Consider the following 12788-nt stretch of genomic DNA (forward strand, 5'->3'; position numbering starts at 1 on the left):
TCAGTTCAGTGATTTCTCATTGATTAAGTGTTGGGGGTGGGGGGCAGTGTGGGTGGCAGGGGGAGTTCAACAGTTCACTCATCGGAAAATTTAGAAATTATTGGTTTCCGCACCTGCCCATTGTCGGGATCTTCCGGTCCCACCACAAGTCAACGGACTTCTGACTTGAGTACTGCCTTGCCTGGTACCGGTCCCACCCACGACAGGAAATCCCGGCCTATGGATTCCAATTTCTAATAATTGATATAAATTGTGAACAACTGTGGTCCCAGTACTGATCCTTGTGAAGCACCACTTCCCACCTTCTGCCACTCTGAATACTGATCACACTTACTCTTGGCTCCCTGCCTTATAGCCAGCCAACTAGCCATTGTGACTTGTCCCATGACTCCACATTCTTTGACATTATTCATTAGTCTATTATGTGGTATCTTATCAGAGAGACACTTATTTTCATCTAAAAATGCAGCAAGAGTTTTAGATTACTGTTTTGGACAGAATGTGTACGTTTTCTTATTGCCAGTATTCAGTATGTTTTTTATGGAAAGGGGCATGTTTTCTTACCCCTTTGAGTGTGTGTTCCAACTAAATAATTTCAGCAGCAAGCTTTTGTGAGTTAAAAAAAAGAAAGTTATTTATTCTCACGCACTTATTCCAACCCGAATTAACACAACATTACCCACTCAGTCTCTCAGATTTACATGCACATACACACACACAAAGATTTGATATAATGAAAGTAATGTACTTTTACAGATTACATGTATCACAGTCTCGGGATTACAATCTCTGGTCTCCTGTGTGGTAGGCCTGGAGTTTCTTGGATAATTTCAATCCTTTGAAGTTGAAGGGAAGACCTTGTAAAACACAGGGTTCACAGAAGGTAGTGATGTTTCTTGTAGTTGAATAGCTGGAAGGTAGGTTCTCAGGCGAACTTTAAACTGAAACAAGCTGGGTGGAGTCATTATCTCTGTTGTGGTTTTCCCACAGTCAAGGTATTGCTGTTAATTGCCTTGGTTGCTTGAGGACTTGTAGCTAGTTCATGGTCTGCTTTTCTGACCAACTATTGACTGTTGACTAACTGAAAACAGCTCTTAGCTGATTTTTAATTGCAAACAAAACATGACTGCCCCATATGGCTTTTCACAAGTTCAAGTCATTTTCTAAATAAGGAGTGATGTTTATGTTGATTTCACAACCTTGGCTGAGGGTTACCACCTCTGAGGATTTGAAACAATCATCATAATACACTAGGATGGTGATAGAGCTCATTTAGCTGAGTTTCAATCTTTCCTTCTGTCCAGTATGAGACATGTAGAAAGGCAGCCTGGTAACTCCATAATCTCTTGTGTTTGTTACCCTTAAATAAAGAGATGTATGAATTCCTCAGATGGCTATGAATGTCCATATTTACTTAGTTTTCAACTGTAACTTGATACTCTCTGTAGCTCAAATGCCAAAGGTCACATGATTTGTAGCAGCCATTTTAATATGTTTGTGTTCAGTTTTTTAAAGTACTTGACTGAAAGTTCATAATATACTGGGCATAAAAACCAATGTCAGGAAAAGGAAAATCCACATCGCAGAGATCGCTAGATCTTTGTAGGCAGCTTATTTGATGTCAGCGTCACTTCACATTGTTGCAAGCTCTAGCCCAATATTCCTGTTTCTTTCTCCCCAACATCACGTCTTATTGTATGAGGATGAGGCTCCATCTTCCTCCGGCCTAGCTAGGAACTTTTGTTTCTACAGTACCAAATACATCCAGAAATAGCTGATGGAAAACGGTGCAACAATAATGCAAATATTTTACAACACTTCACCTTCCCCAGGATGCAATTAGTTATCAAAATATCTGTTCTGTTTACTAGTTTATTCTGTATGCCAATAAAGAATGGGATGGTAACACTGGAGCTTGGGGATCATTACATCCAAAAGCAAGAAGCTGCACTCTCAGACCACTTGTAGCACAAATTAGATGCAATGTAGCATAGGCTGTCATGTTATTTTGACAGTGTCTAACCTTTAACCTCCACAGAACAGAGTATACTGCACCAGCATGACTTTTCCACTTGCCAAGCTGCCTGTACTCGTGGCCTTTCTGAGTGAGACCGAATTAGTACAAATCATGCCAAATGTTGTGGAATTGTGGCAACTTCAAACTGGATTGGGTGGTCCAGTCTTATTTGACTTGAGATCCTCAACAACCATTAGTCAAAAAGGAAACTTCCACCTAACTGTGCCTGTTCTATATTTGCAAATCAAATTTTGGAGGTTTAATGAAAATATGTTGACAGAAGCAACAGCATCAGCCAATCCTAACCTCGCGATTGTGCTGATAAGTGGTGTAGGGCAGCTCACACAGCTTCAGCCCCTTAAGCAATTTTACTCTCACATTCAAAACACTGAACAGAATTACTGGACAATGGCTGTACATGAAAAATCTGTTTATAGCCCAGTGCTTATGGACCTGACTATCAGAACATGTCCTGTTTGGATAACTAGCAGGGCCTTGCATTCTCTCCCCTTATTTTTAGAGACACAGAATTGGGCCCCAATGTCCCATCAATGGTGCTGAGTAGTCAATATGCCAAGGGTGGGCATGTAAGCCACGCAACTTGACCATTTTCCATCCACCCCTCGAGGGAGATGTCTCCTAACACAACGCCAATGGAAATTGGAAATACGTTGGACAAAATAACATTTATTCTTGGACCTCATCACTCTGAGGCAGTGTGACATATTGTACATATGCAAAACATCAGTTCCATAAGACTACTTGTTCAGACTTTCTGTCTTACGCTATTGTAGATAGTTTTGTATCTTTGACAGCTTGAACCTTTCTGAGGAAGAATGGAGCAAACGATATTTTTTAGTGATAACTTGTTATAATCCGTGAAGAACTATATGTGATCAGTATTAAGTACTGGACAGTGTAATTCAACCCTCTGCTGCTGATTGTAGTGTTTCTCAACTGTTTGTTTCTAAAGCCAACCAGTTAAGCCTATGTTAGCCTTTGTCGAAACAGGTCTATTCTAAACCAAAACTTACCCTTGTTCGTTCTTCCCCAAGTCCCATTATAATGTGAAGTCATTGACACACTTTGGTTGAAATTTAATTGGGATTTGAATGGAAGAGCTCTCTGTTGGATTCAACCATTTTTCTTGCACAAACAGGTCCTACTTGTTCCTTCTCTTTGGTGCAGGACATCACTGATGAGGAGTCCCTGCTTTGGTTACTACACATCCATTGCTGCGACTACCTGAACCATTGGAGGGTAGTGGGATACTCATGCCTTACCTGGGAATTTTTATGTTCCAATCCAGCAAAATAAAACATTATTAGTTTTTGTTCTAGTCTATACACAGCTTTCCCTTTTGAATTTAGATCAGCCCTGTTGCTGAAGTTCACAATATCACCTAATTGTAATTGAAGGGCTCCCTGACTCAGAAAGTTTATGTGTGACCGAGATTTTGCAGTTGACTGATTAAGATTGGCTTCTTGCAATCCAGGACAGCACACTTTGCATATGAGCTGACAGGTGTACAATATATGGTTTTCACTAGGTGTCTTTGAAAGAGAGGTGTATACAATTAGTAATGCTGCTGTACCCACTTGAGTTATACTGCTACATCAGACCTATATCATAACTTACTATATGGAAGTTGACATGTGGTTTCTAATGTTAGAAGTCAAGAAAATTTCTGATTTGTGTGGAACCCTTCAGTTGTGTTATAGTCTTGAAACAAATTGCTATTCAATACTAGTTCTTTATAGTTATATACCCAAAATATAGATCAGTAGTCCAAAATGATCTCAGTAGCAGTAATGGTGTTTACTCTTAAATGCATAACAGCTGTTAAGATGCTGTTGCTTTGTGAAGACCTCATGCGTTAGGCTGTTCCCATTATATTAGAATGTGATTGTTCAACCCTCTTTCAACTTGCATTGCTCCATTTTTGGACAGTTCCAAAGTTGGCTAATGCAGGAATTCAAAATTTCAGTCATGAGTGTGAAGTGGAGAAGATATTTTTCTTATTACACAAGCTCCTGAGCAGAAAGTGTGTGTTTGTATCTAACTACATGCTTGCTAAATATTGAATTGAAATGATATCCCCATGGTAGGGGTGGACAGAGTTCCTCTGGTCATTGAGTGTTAGTGAGATTGAATGGACAGAGTTTTTTTGTTAAACATAGTTCAGTAATAGCTCACTCACCTCTGAGTCAAGTGATTACAGGTTCAAGCCCCACCCCAGAGACTTGAGCCCATAATCTGGACTGGCACCCCAATGCCTGAGGGAGTGCTGCACTGTGAGAGGCGTCATCTTTCAGCTGAGACAATAAATTGAGGCACCTCTCAAGTGGACTGAAAGATCCGATGGCATTTTTCGAAGCAGAGCAGAGGAGTTTTCTACATCCTGGTCAGCTTTTATATCTCAACCTTTGTCACTAAAACAGGTTACCCAGTCTTGATCATGGACTGGATTTAAAGGACAATGTAGTCCCCGTTCCCCCACCCCACCACCACCCCCCCCACCCTTCCAGACTCAAAATGCAGGCATGGGGGGGCGGAAACAGGGGCCTGTTCACAATCCCAATGGCTGCCCCACAGTCACTTAACACTGGGAGCAGCATTAATTGGTTGGAGGCAGGATTCCCATCCCTCTCTCAGGGGTAAGTCTCACCTGAGAGCTACCAGCCAATCAGATGAATGGCAGCTCTGTAGTCCCAGCAGCGCCACCGGAAGCAGTGGCCACGGCTGGGACTACAGGCAATCCCACCACGTTGAGAAGCCCAGGTAAGTCTGGGGTCAAGTGTCACAGGAGCCAGGCTAGCAGACTAGGGAGCGGGCTGAAGATGGGGCGGAGGAGTGTGGGAGGATTAAAGGGTGGCGTCTTTGGTCAGTGGGAGGTATCTCTGATGGGCCCAGGGGATCCAAAAAGGAGGTTCCCCCCCGCCTTGCCTGACACCAGTCGAACTTCCCGACTGTTGTGAGCCTTTCCCCGCCTCAGGTAAAACACTCAAGGTGGCAGAATGAGGCTCTTAATTGGCCATTAATTGGCCACTTAAGGGTCTTAATAGGCCTAAGAGTGTGTAGGCCACCTAAGGGCTCCCTGTTCCAAGTTTAATTGTGGTGGTGGCAGGAGCAAGTGGGTAGTTGGCAGGCGTGGTGCCTGCTGGATTTTATTTGCCCCCAGCCTTCAAACTCACCAGTGGGGGAGTGTACAATCTAGCTCCACATTGCTGTTTGTGGGAGCTTGCTACGTTCAAATTGGTTACCATTTCCTACATTACAACAGCGACTACATTTCAAAAGTACTTTGGCTGTAAAGCTTTTTATATACTGCTCTTTTTTCATTCTTTCACAGGATGTAGGCATCGCTGGCTAGGCCAGCATTTATTGCCCATCCCTGATTGCCCTTGAGAAGGTGGTGGTGAGCTGCCTTCTTGAACCCCAGCAGTCCCTGTGGTGTAGGTACACCCACAGTGCTGTTAGGGAGGGAGTTCCAGGATTTTGACCCAGCGACAGTGAGGTCACGAAAGGTGCAGGCAGCTCTTTTTTTCTGCGTTTGCCACTTCCAGAAAAATTGTCAATGTGTTAAATGGATTTAGGGTTTAGCAAGAAGCAGCAGTCTGGTGGAATTCAGCAGCTCATTTTACAATGTTGCTAACACATAATGAGCAGAGTAAATGTCCCCTCATACAGAACAGAACAACTCCTTGCTCAGATCAGGTTTGATAAGTCTCACCCTAGTCACTGGAACTGGGCGAGTTTGCCCGTTCCCTGTCCCATACAGGAGTTGTGGCCCAGACAAGTGCATCATAGAAATGTTATGAACTATGGTCTTGTGATAAAATTCCACCCTCTATTTTGAAACAGGACAATTATTTGAATCAATACAAAAACTGCAGCGCCACATTTTTGGGGAATTTGAATAGCATCGCAGATATTTATGGGCATAAATTATTGTATGTACTTTCTAAATATTAAATATGGTTTATATTATTGTAAATGATTACTTTTCAGTAATACAGATCACTGTGCTGCATATTGATCAAACATTCATGTGGAAAAGTTTCAATGTTTTTATGTACAACTGTATATTTTTGAGCAATGATCCGTGAGGTTAATAAATCATTTTTCTAAAGTAATTTGTTGGTCGAATTTGCATTTTTCTTGCCTTTCTTTAAGAATCTGATCCCCTGAGGGTGCTGACTCATGCTTGGATACACACACTGGCCTAGATAACACTCACAATTGTCACACAAAACCATTTGGTCAATATTCACATACATGCACTGTGATCATTTAAGGCATCATGACTGAAGCTAATCCAATCTTCACGGGTGGCTGAAAGACACCAGAAATCCTGCCCAATATCTAATCACCCTCCTTGTTTTGAAGAGACTGCGGCCAATTGTCTACATCCCACACATTCCAGCTGAGACAAATCAACTTGAAAATTATGAAGAGATTTGGAAAAAGTTGATCCAGGCAAAAGTTTGTTCCATTAAAGTGTTCAAATAAACAAGGGATACAGGTTGAAATTAACAATTGGGGAGTAAAAGGCGAAGTCGGGCAGAAAGTTTCACTGCATTGAAAGGGACTGCTGAGACCGAGAATACAAATGGATTCCGGGACACAATTGATTAATTGCAGAGTCAGAAGAGATATGGTGAGACTTCAGGTAGGTTGGGGCTGATCAACGCAAAAAGGGATGAAAATATCCGTTCAAATCACCTTTCCCAACTTCTCATATTCCAAGTATGGACCAGGAAGCAATTCTGGAATTTCCCCATCATGAATAGCTCAATAACAAGCCAGATAGCATAATTAACCTGCGAGCTTTTGCATAAGCATTTGCTCCATTTTGTAATGGATAAATAATTGTTTTTAACTCTCTCATGGGATGTGCATTGTTGACAAGGCCAGCATTTGTTGTTGATCCCTGATTGCCCTTGAGAAGGTGTTGAGTCACTTTCTTGGACTGCTGCAGTCCATTTGGTATCTGTAGTAATGTGGTACAACTGAGCAGCTTGCTTGGCCATTTCAGAGGACAGCTAATAGTCAATCACATTGCTGTGGGTCTGGAGTCCATGTAGGCCAGACCAGGTAAGGATGGCTGATTTCCTTCCCTAAAGGGCTTTGGTGAACCAGATGGGTTTTTACAACAATCAATGATTGTTTCATGGTACCATTAATGAGACTAGCTTTCAAATCCAGATTTATTAACTGAATTCAAATTCCTCCAACTGCTGTAGTGGGATTTGAACCATTGTCCGCATGGGCCTCTAGATTACTAGTCCAGTGGTATTACCATTCTGCCACTGTCTCTCCCATTCTGGTCTGTTAATAGACCAATATTTAACTTCTATTTTACCAACATTATTGTGGTCTTTACTTAGATTGCAGACTTCTCCACGGTGCCATTGAGCATACACACAACACTTTACAGGTACTGCATTCCCACTCTGACCTATACCAGAAACAAAATGAATTCCATGCCCATAATTTCCAGCTAGTGTGCAATGCAAAATTAAAACCCAACACAAAATAAAGATTCCAAACCAAACTTCTAAATAATGTGATGCCATATATTGCATATAAACTAACCTAATTACACTGCATATTCCCTTAGTGCCTGCTTTCAACTTGCCTTTGCCATTCACAGTGCGACCCCAGTAGCTACAGCATGGATAATGGAGGGAGCTGACATTTGCTAGGGGAGAGTGCTAATGGTCCTGGGAGGATGATATCAAGCAGCTCTAGGCCGTAAGGCTTGGCTGTGGATTACACTGTCTCAATTGAGAAGAAGCAGTCTGGACTGACTGATAAGCAACAGCAAGGACACTTAATTTATTTAGCAAATGCAAATCCACAAAGTCAAGTTGCAGCCTCCTCAAATGCTGAGTTTAAGGTGATTAGTCCATCACTTAACCTGTTGGGGGACACTCCTCGGCAATGTGCAGCATTGCTCGTGTCTTTCCACAAGTGCATAAGGGGTTTGGAGTGAGGCCCAGTGGTGGAGGTTGGCCCTGACCTGTACCAAACCTATTCAGCAAAGGCACTGGTGGGGCTTTCAGTATTGTCACCCTGAGAGAGGAGAGCATGTTTGTGCTCCACAAAACTATTGCCACTCCCTAGCGCAGTTGCCTCAGCAATCCTAGTTATCTGTTGGAAGACAGATTGTAGGATTGCTGTAAAGCCTGCAAGCCCCTTCGAACACCCACAGCCACGATGGCAGCAGTCTGAGCTTTCAAGGCAGCACCATGTCATTGGGTGGCTGCTGCTATAGTGACTGAGATATCAGCCATCAGAAGCTGTATCATAGTTGGGTCCACAAGTGTGCAAACGGATTTGTCCAGCATTTCCTTGCTGGTAAGATTGGGCTCCAAACTCTGGGGAAAGCCCTATATTATGTTGGTGCTGGACATTTCCATGCCCCTTGACATTGGGAAACCTAGTAGAAAGCCTGCACTTAAAAAAAAACCCAAGCATTTCACTCTAGATACCCATCAGCATTCTCCTGCTCTTACCCCCATCAAAGCCCATCTCTGATTTCTCTGCGGTAATACCCGTATGCGACCTCATCCCCGATAAATTTGCACCTGCATTATCCTTGCCCCCTGCCCTAGCTGCAGCACATTCACGCTTGGTATCTCAGCACTTGCTGATCCCACCTCTAATCCATGCTCTAAGCTGCGCAATGTCGGTACCTGAGTTGGTGGCTGAGAGTGTGAAATCAAGTGACATTACTGTGCCTTATCAACACTCTCCATGCTGTGCCTCACCTCTTGGACATCTGAAAGGATAAAGGCCGTAGGGTAAGTTGTGGTTCAGGGCGGGGGTGGTGGATGTGGGAGGAAGTAACAAGTGCATGATTATATCATCTGCGGCTTGTAAGTCAGAAGTGATTGTGGGATAAGGATGTGAGAAAGAGGATTGGGCATGAGGACTCTGTCACCTTCAATGGCTTTGGCCCCACCGCTGGCCACAGCCTCAGCAATGGCTGTCCCTGTAATAGTGAAAGCTGACTCCTCCGCTGGGATCAGGGCATGCATCTGTGTGTGATCCTTTCTAGTTAGCTCCAGTTACCTCTGGTTGTGCTCCATCTTTTTCTGCAAGAGGGAGGGAAGTGAGTGTTGTGCAATCCATTTGGGTAATGTAACTGTTATGGTTGAATAGCTGGCAGTGTGCGAATTGTGAGATGTGGGTGTGAGGATTGCACCAGCACTGTGTGTGAAGGGTGAGGTGAAGCATATGAACATCAGAAAGGAGTGCTGATTGATAGGGATTTTTGGTAGGTGAGTGAAGGGGGTGTACTGACTTGAGTGTTAATTGAGGCTGATGAAGCAGTTGACAGGATATGGCATTTGAAGATGCATTACTGACTTGATCACTCATGTGTGAGGTCATTTAACTGCTTAAGGCTCTACATCCAGGTCCTTAGGCTTAAGTCTTGACAATAACCTCCACAGCTATCAGCTACCATTGATTGTGTCTTTGGAGTTCCTCCTAGCTCCCTGCATGTACAGGGCATCTCTCCTACTTTCCACCTCCTCCACCAAAACCTCCCATGCAGCATCTGAAAACTTTGGAGACCACTCTTTACACCCTACACATCTCCCAGCGCCTGCTGCAGTCACAATCACCCTCCCCTTTCAGTGATGCAGGCGGGCTTGAACTTGTGTGAAGCAGTTACAATTTTAGGTCCCCTACTGATGTCAGGAATGTAATGGAATATTCTTCACTTGCCTGGATGGGTGCAGAGTCTACAGCACTCAAAACAGGGCAAAGCTGCCCACTTAATCGGCACCTCATCTACTACTTTAAATAGTCACTCCCTCCAAACTGGCACACAGGGGCAGCAGTGGGTGCCATCAACAAGATGCATTGCAGCAGCTTGCCAGGCCTTGTTTGACAGCAGCTTCCAAACCCGCCTAGAAGGACAAGCCCAGCTGATACATGGGAACACTGCCGCCACCTGCAAATTTCCCTCCAAGTCACACAACATCCTGACTTGAAACCATATCGTCATTCCTTCAAAGAACAGGTCAAATTCCTGGAGCCCCCTTCCCAAAAGCTCTTGGGTGCGCCCACACCACTTGAACTGCAGCAGTTCAAGAAGTCAGCTCAGATATCAATGACGAATAAAAAAAAAATGCATGCAGCCAATGAGCAGCTCAGTTATCCCTGGCTGCATGCAGAAATCATCCTAATGATCATGTTGCACAAAGTTAGCCTGCTGTGCCCGCATTTCAGTCAACAGGCATGGGCTAATTATGAACCTGCTGTCATTTTCAGGCGTTATCAAATTTAGCTGCACAGGATTCTAAAAGACAGCGTTAGGTGAGTAATAGGGCAACATCATATAGGAACTTAGGAGCAGGAATAGGCCATTCAGCCCTTTGAACATGCTCCGTCTTTCAATAAGATCGTGGCTCATCTGGTTATGATCTCAACTCCACTTTGCTGTCTGCATCCCCATAATCTGTGGCTCCCTTGTCTATCAAAAGTCTAATTCAACCTTGAATAAATTCAATGACACAGCCTCCACTGCTTTCTAGGGAAGGGAATTTCACGTACTAATGATACTCTGAGAGAAAAAAATTCTCCTCATCTCTGCCTTAAATGGGAGACCTCCTATTCTTAAACGGTATCCCCTGGTTCTAGCCTCTCCCACAAGCAGAAACATCCTCCCAGTATCTACCATATCAAATTCCCTCAGGACCTTATATGTTTCATTAAGGTCACTTCTCATTCTTCTAAACTCCAATGGGTTTCAGCTCAACTTGTTCCACCTTTCTTCATAAGATAAAACCCTCACCCTAGGAATGAGTCAAGTGAGCCTTCTCTGAACTGTTTCTAATGCAATTATATCTTTTTTCAAATAAGGAAACCAAAACTATACACAGTACTCCAGAGGTGGTCTCACCAATCATCCTGTACAGCTACAGTAAAGCTTCCCTACTTTTATATTCCATTCCCCTTACAATAAACACCAACATTCTATTTGCCTTCCTAATCACTTACTGTACCTGCATACTCATTTTTTACGATTCATGTACCAGGATACCCAGGTCACCCTGTAACTCTGAGTTCTGCAATCTCTCTCCATTTAAACAATATACTGTTTTCCTATTCTTCCTGCCAAAGTGGACAAGTCCACATTTTCCCACATTATACTACATGTAACCATCAAAGCAATCTTTTGTAGGTCTTCTTAAAAAACCTGAATGGATGTTCCTGGAATAATCCGCACGATGAATCCTCAGGCAGCTCATCATTTATATTTTTCAATATTATATCTTGACTGGATCAACAACATCAGAGCAGTATGAGACCATTTTCTTGGTTTAAAATTAATTCGTTAGGACTAAGCTACAGAGATAAAAGCAAACCATCTGAAACATGAACTGTACTTCAGTGATTCCAGCTATATTTCTTATCATGTGCATATAAGTGTATCAAAAACAGTATGAGTGCAAATCATTTTACTGTAGCAAATTGTGTTTTATGCCTTGTGCTTTGCTACAACTATTGAAAAGTATTCCTTGTTTTTCCGATAAAAAGATAATTTATTCAGTTTATAAAGCAAATATTTCTCCCTGCCAGGTTATACATACACAAACACGCATATATATCTTTTATTAGCTCATGGAATGTTGGTGTCACTGGTAAGGCCTGCATTTATTGCCCATCTCTAATTGCCCTTGAGAAAATGGTGGTGAGCTGCCTTCTTGAACTGCTGATTAGTAATCCCTGGCCATTTGACAGAGCAGGTAAAAGTCAACCATGTTGCTATGGATCTGGAGTCACATACAGACCAGACTGGTTGGGGATGGCAAATTTCCTTCCTTAAATCACATTAGTGAACCAGCTGGGTCTTTACAACAATGTAGTAATTTCACAATCATCGTTACTGATATGCATTTTTTATTCCAGATTTATTTAGACAACTGAATTAAAATTACCCAGCTGCTGTGGTGAGACATGAACTCATGCCCAGGCCACTTAGTCATATCTCTGGATTCTTGATCCACTAACATAACCACTAAGCTACCATGGAGATGAGATATATGTACATACACACAAATGTATGTACATATATTTGCATTTACAATAAACTGCTAACTGCACTAGATATTTTCTTGGGTTTAGTGTCACAGATCTCTGCCATTACTGAACCATAGACCCCTGCAACAACAGCTTGCTTTTATGCATTGCCTTCAATGTAGTGAAACATCCCAAGGCAATTCGTTGGAGGGGTGGGGGTGAAATCAGACAAAAGTTGACACCAAGCCAAGGAAGAAATAATAGGATAGCTGTTGAACTTTAAAAACAAAGCTGGGAACCAACGTAGGTCAGCAAACACAGGGGTGAATGTGGTATGGTTACGCTAGGATATTAGTGTGACAAGCTCAAAGAGTGCAATGCTTCTTCTACCCTGTCTTTATTAGAACTGAAATTAACATGGCTGCTCCTAGTCGGTGCCCCATGGCAGAGGTCACATGACTATGGCAAGCCAGGTAGGACCTTTAGTACATTATTGCATTTCAATCCAAGCACTGAGTGGCAGAGCTCTGGATGAGATCAAGTTATGGAAGATAAAAGATGGTAGGCTGGTCATGAGAGGAATTATGGAGTCTGGGACTAACAAAAGCAGGGTTTCAGCAGATGTACTGAGGGAAGGGGCAGAGATGGGCAATGCTACAGAGGTGGAACCAGGTGGTCTTTCTGATGCAGAGAATATGGCATTGGAATGTCAGCTCAGGGTCCTATGGTT

Source organism: Carcharodon carcharias, chromosome 22, assembly GCF_017639515.1.
Source record: "Carcharodon carcharias isolate sCarCar2 chromosome 22, sCarCar2.pri, whole genome shotgun sequence".
In the NCBI taxonomy this organism is placed as follows: Eukaryota; Metazoa; Chordata; class Chondrichthyes; order Lamniformes; family Lamnidae; genus Carcharodon; species Carcharodon carcharias.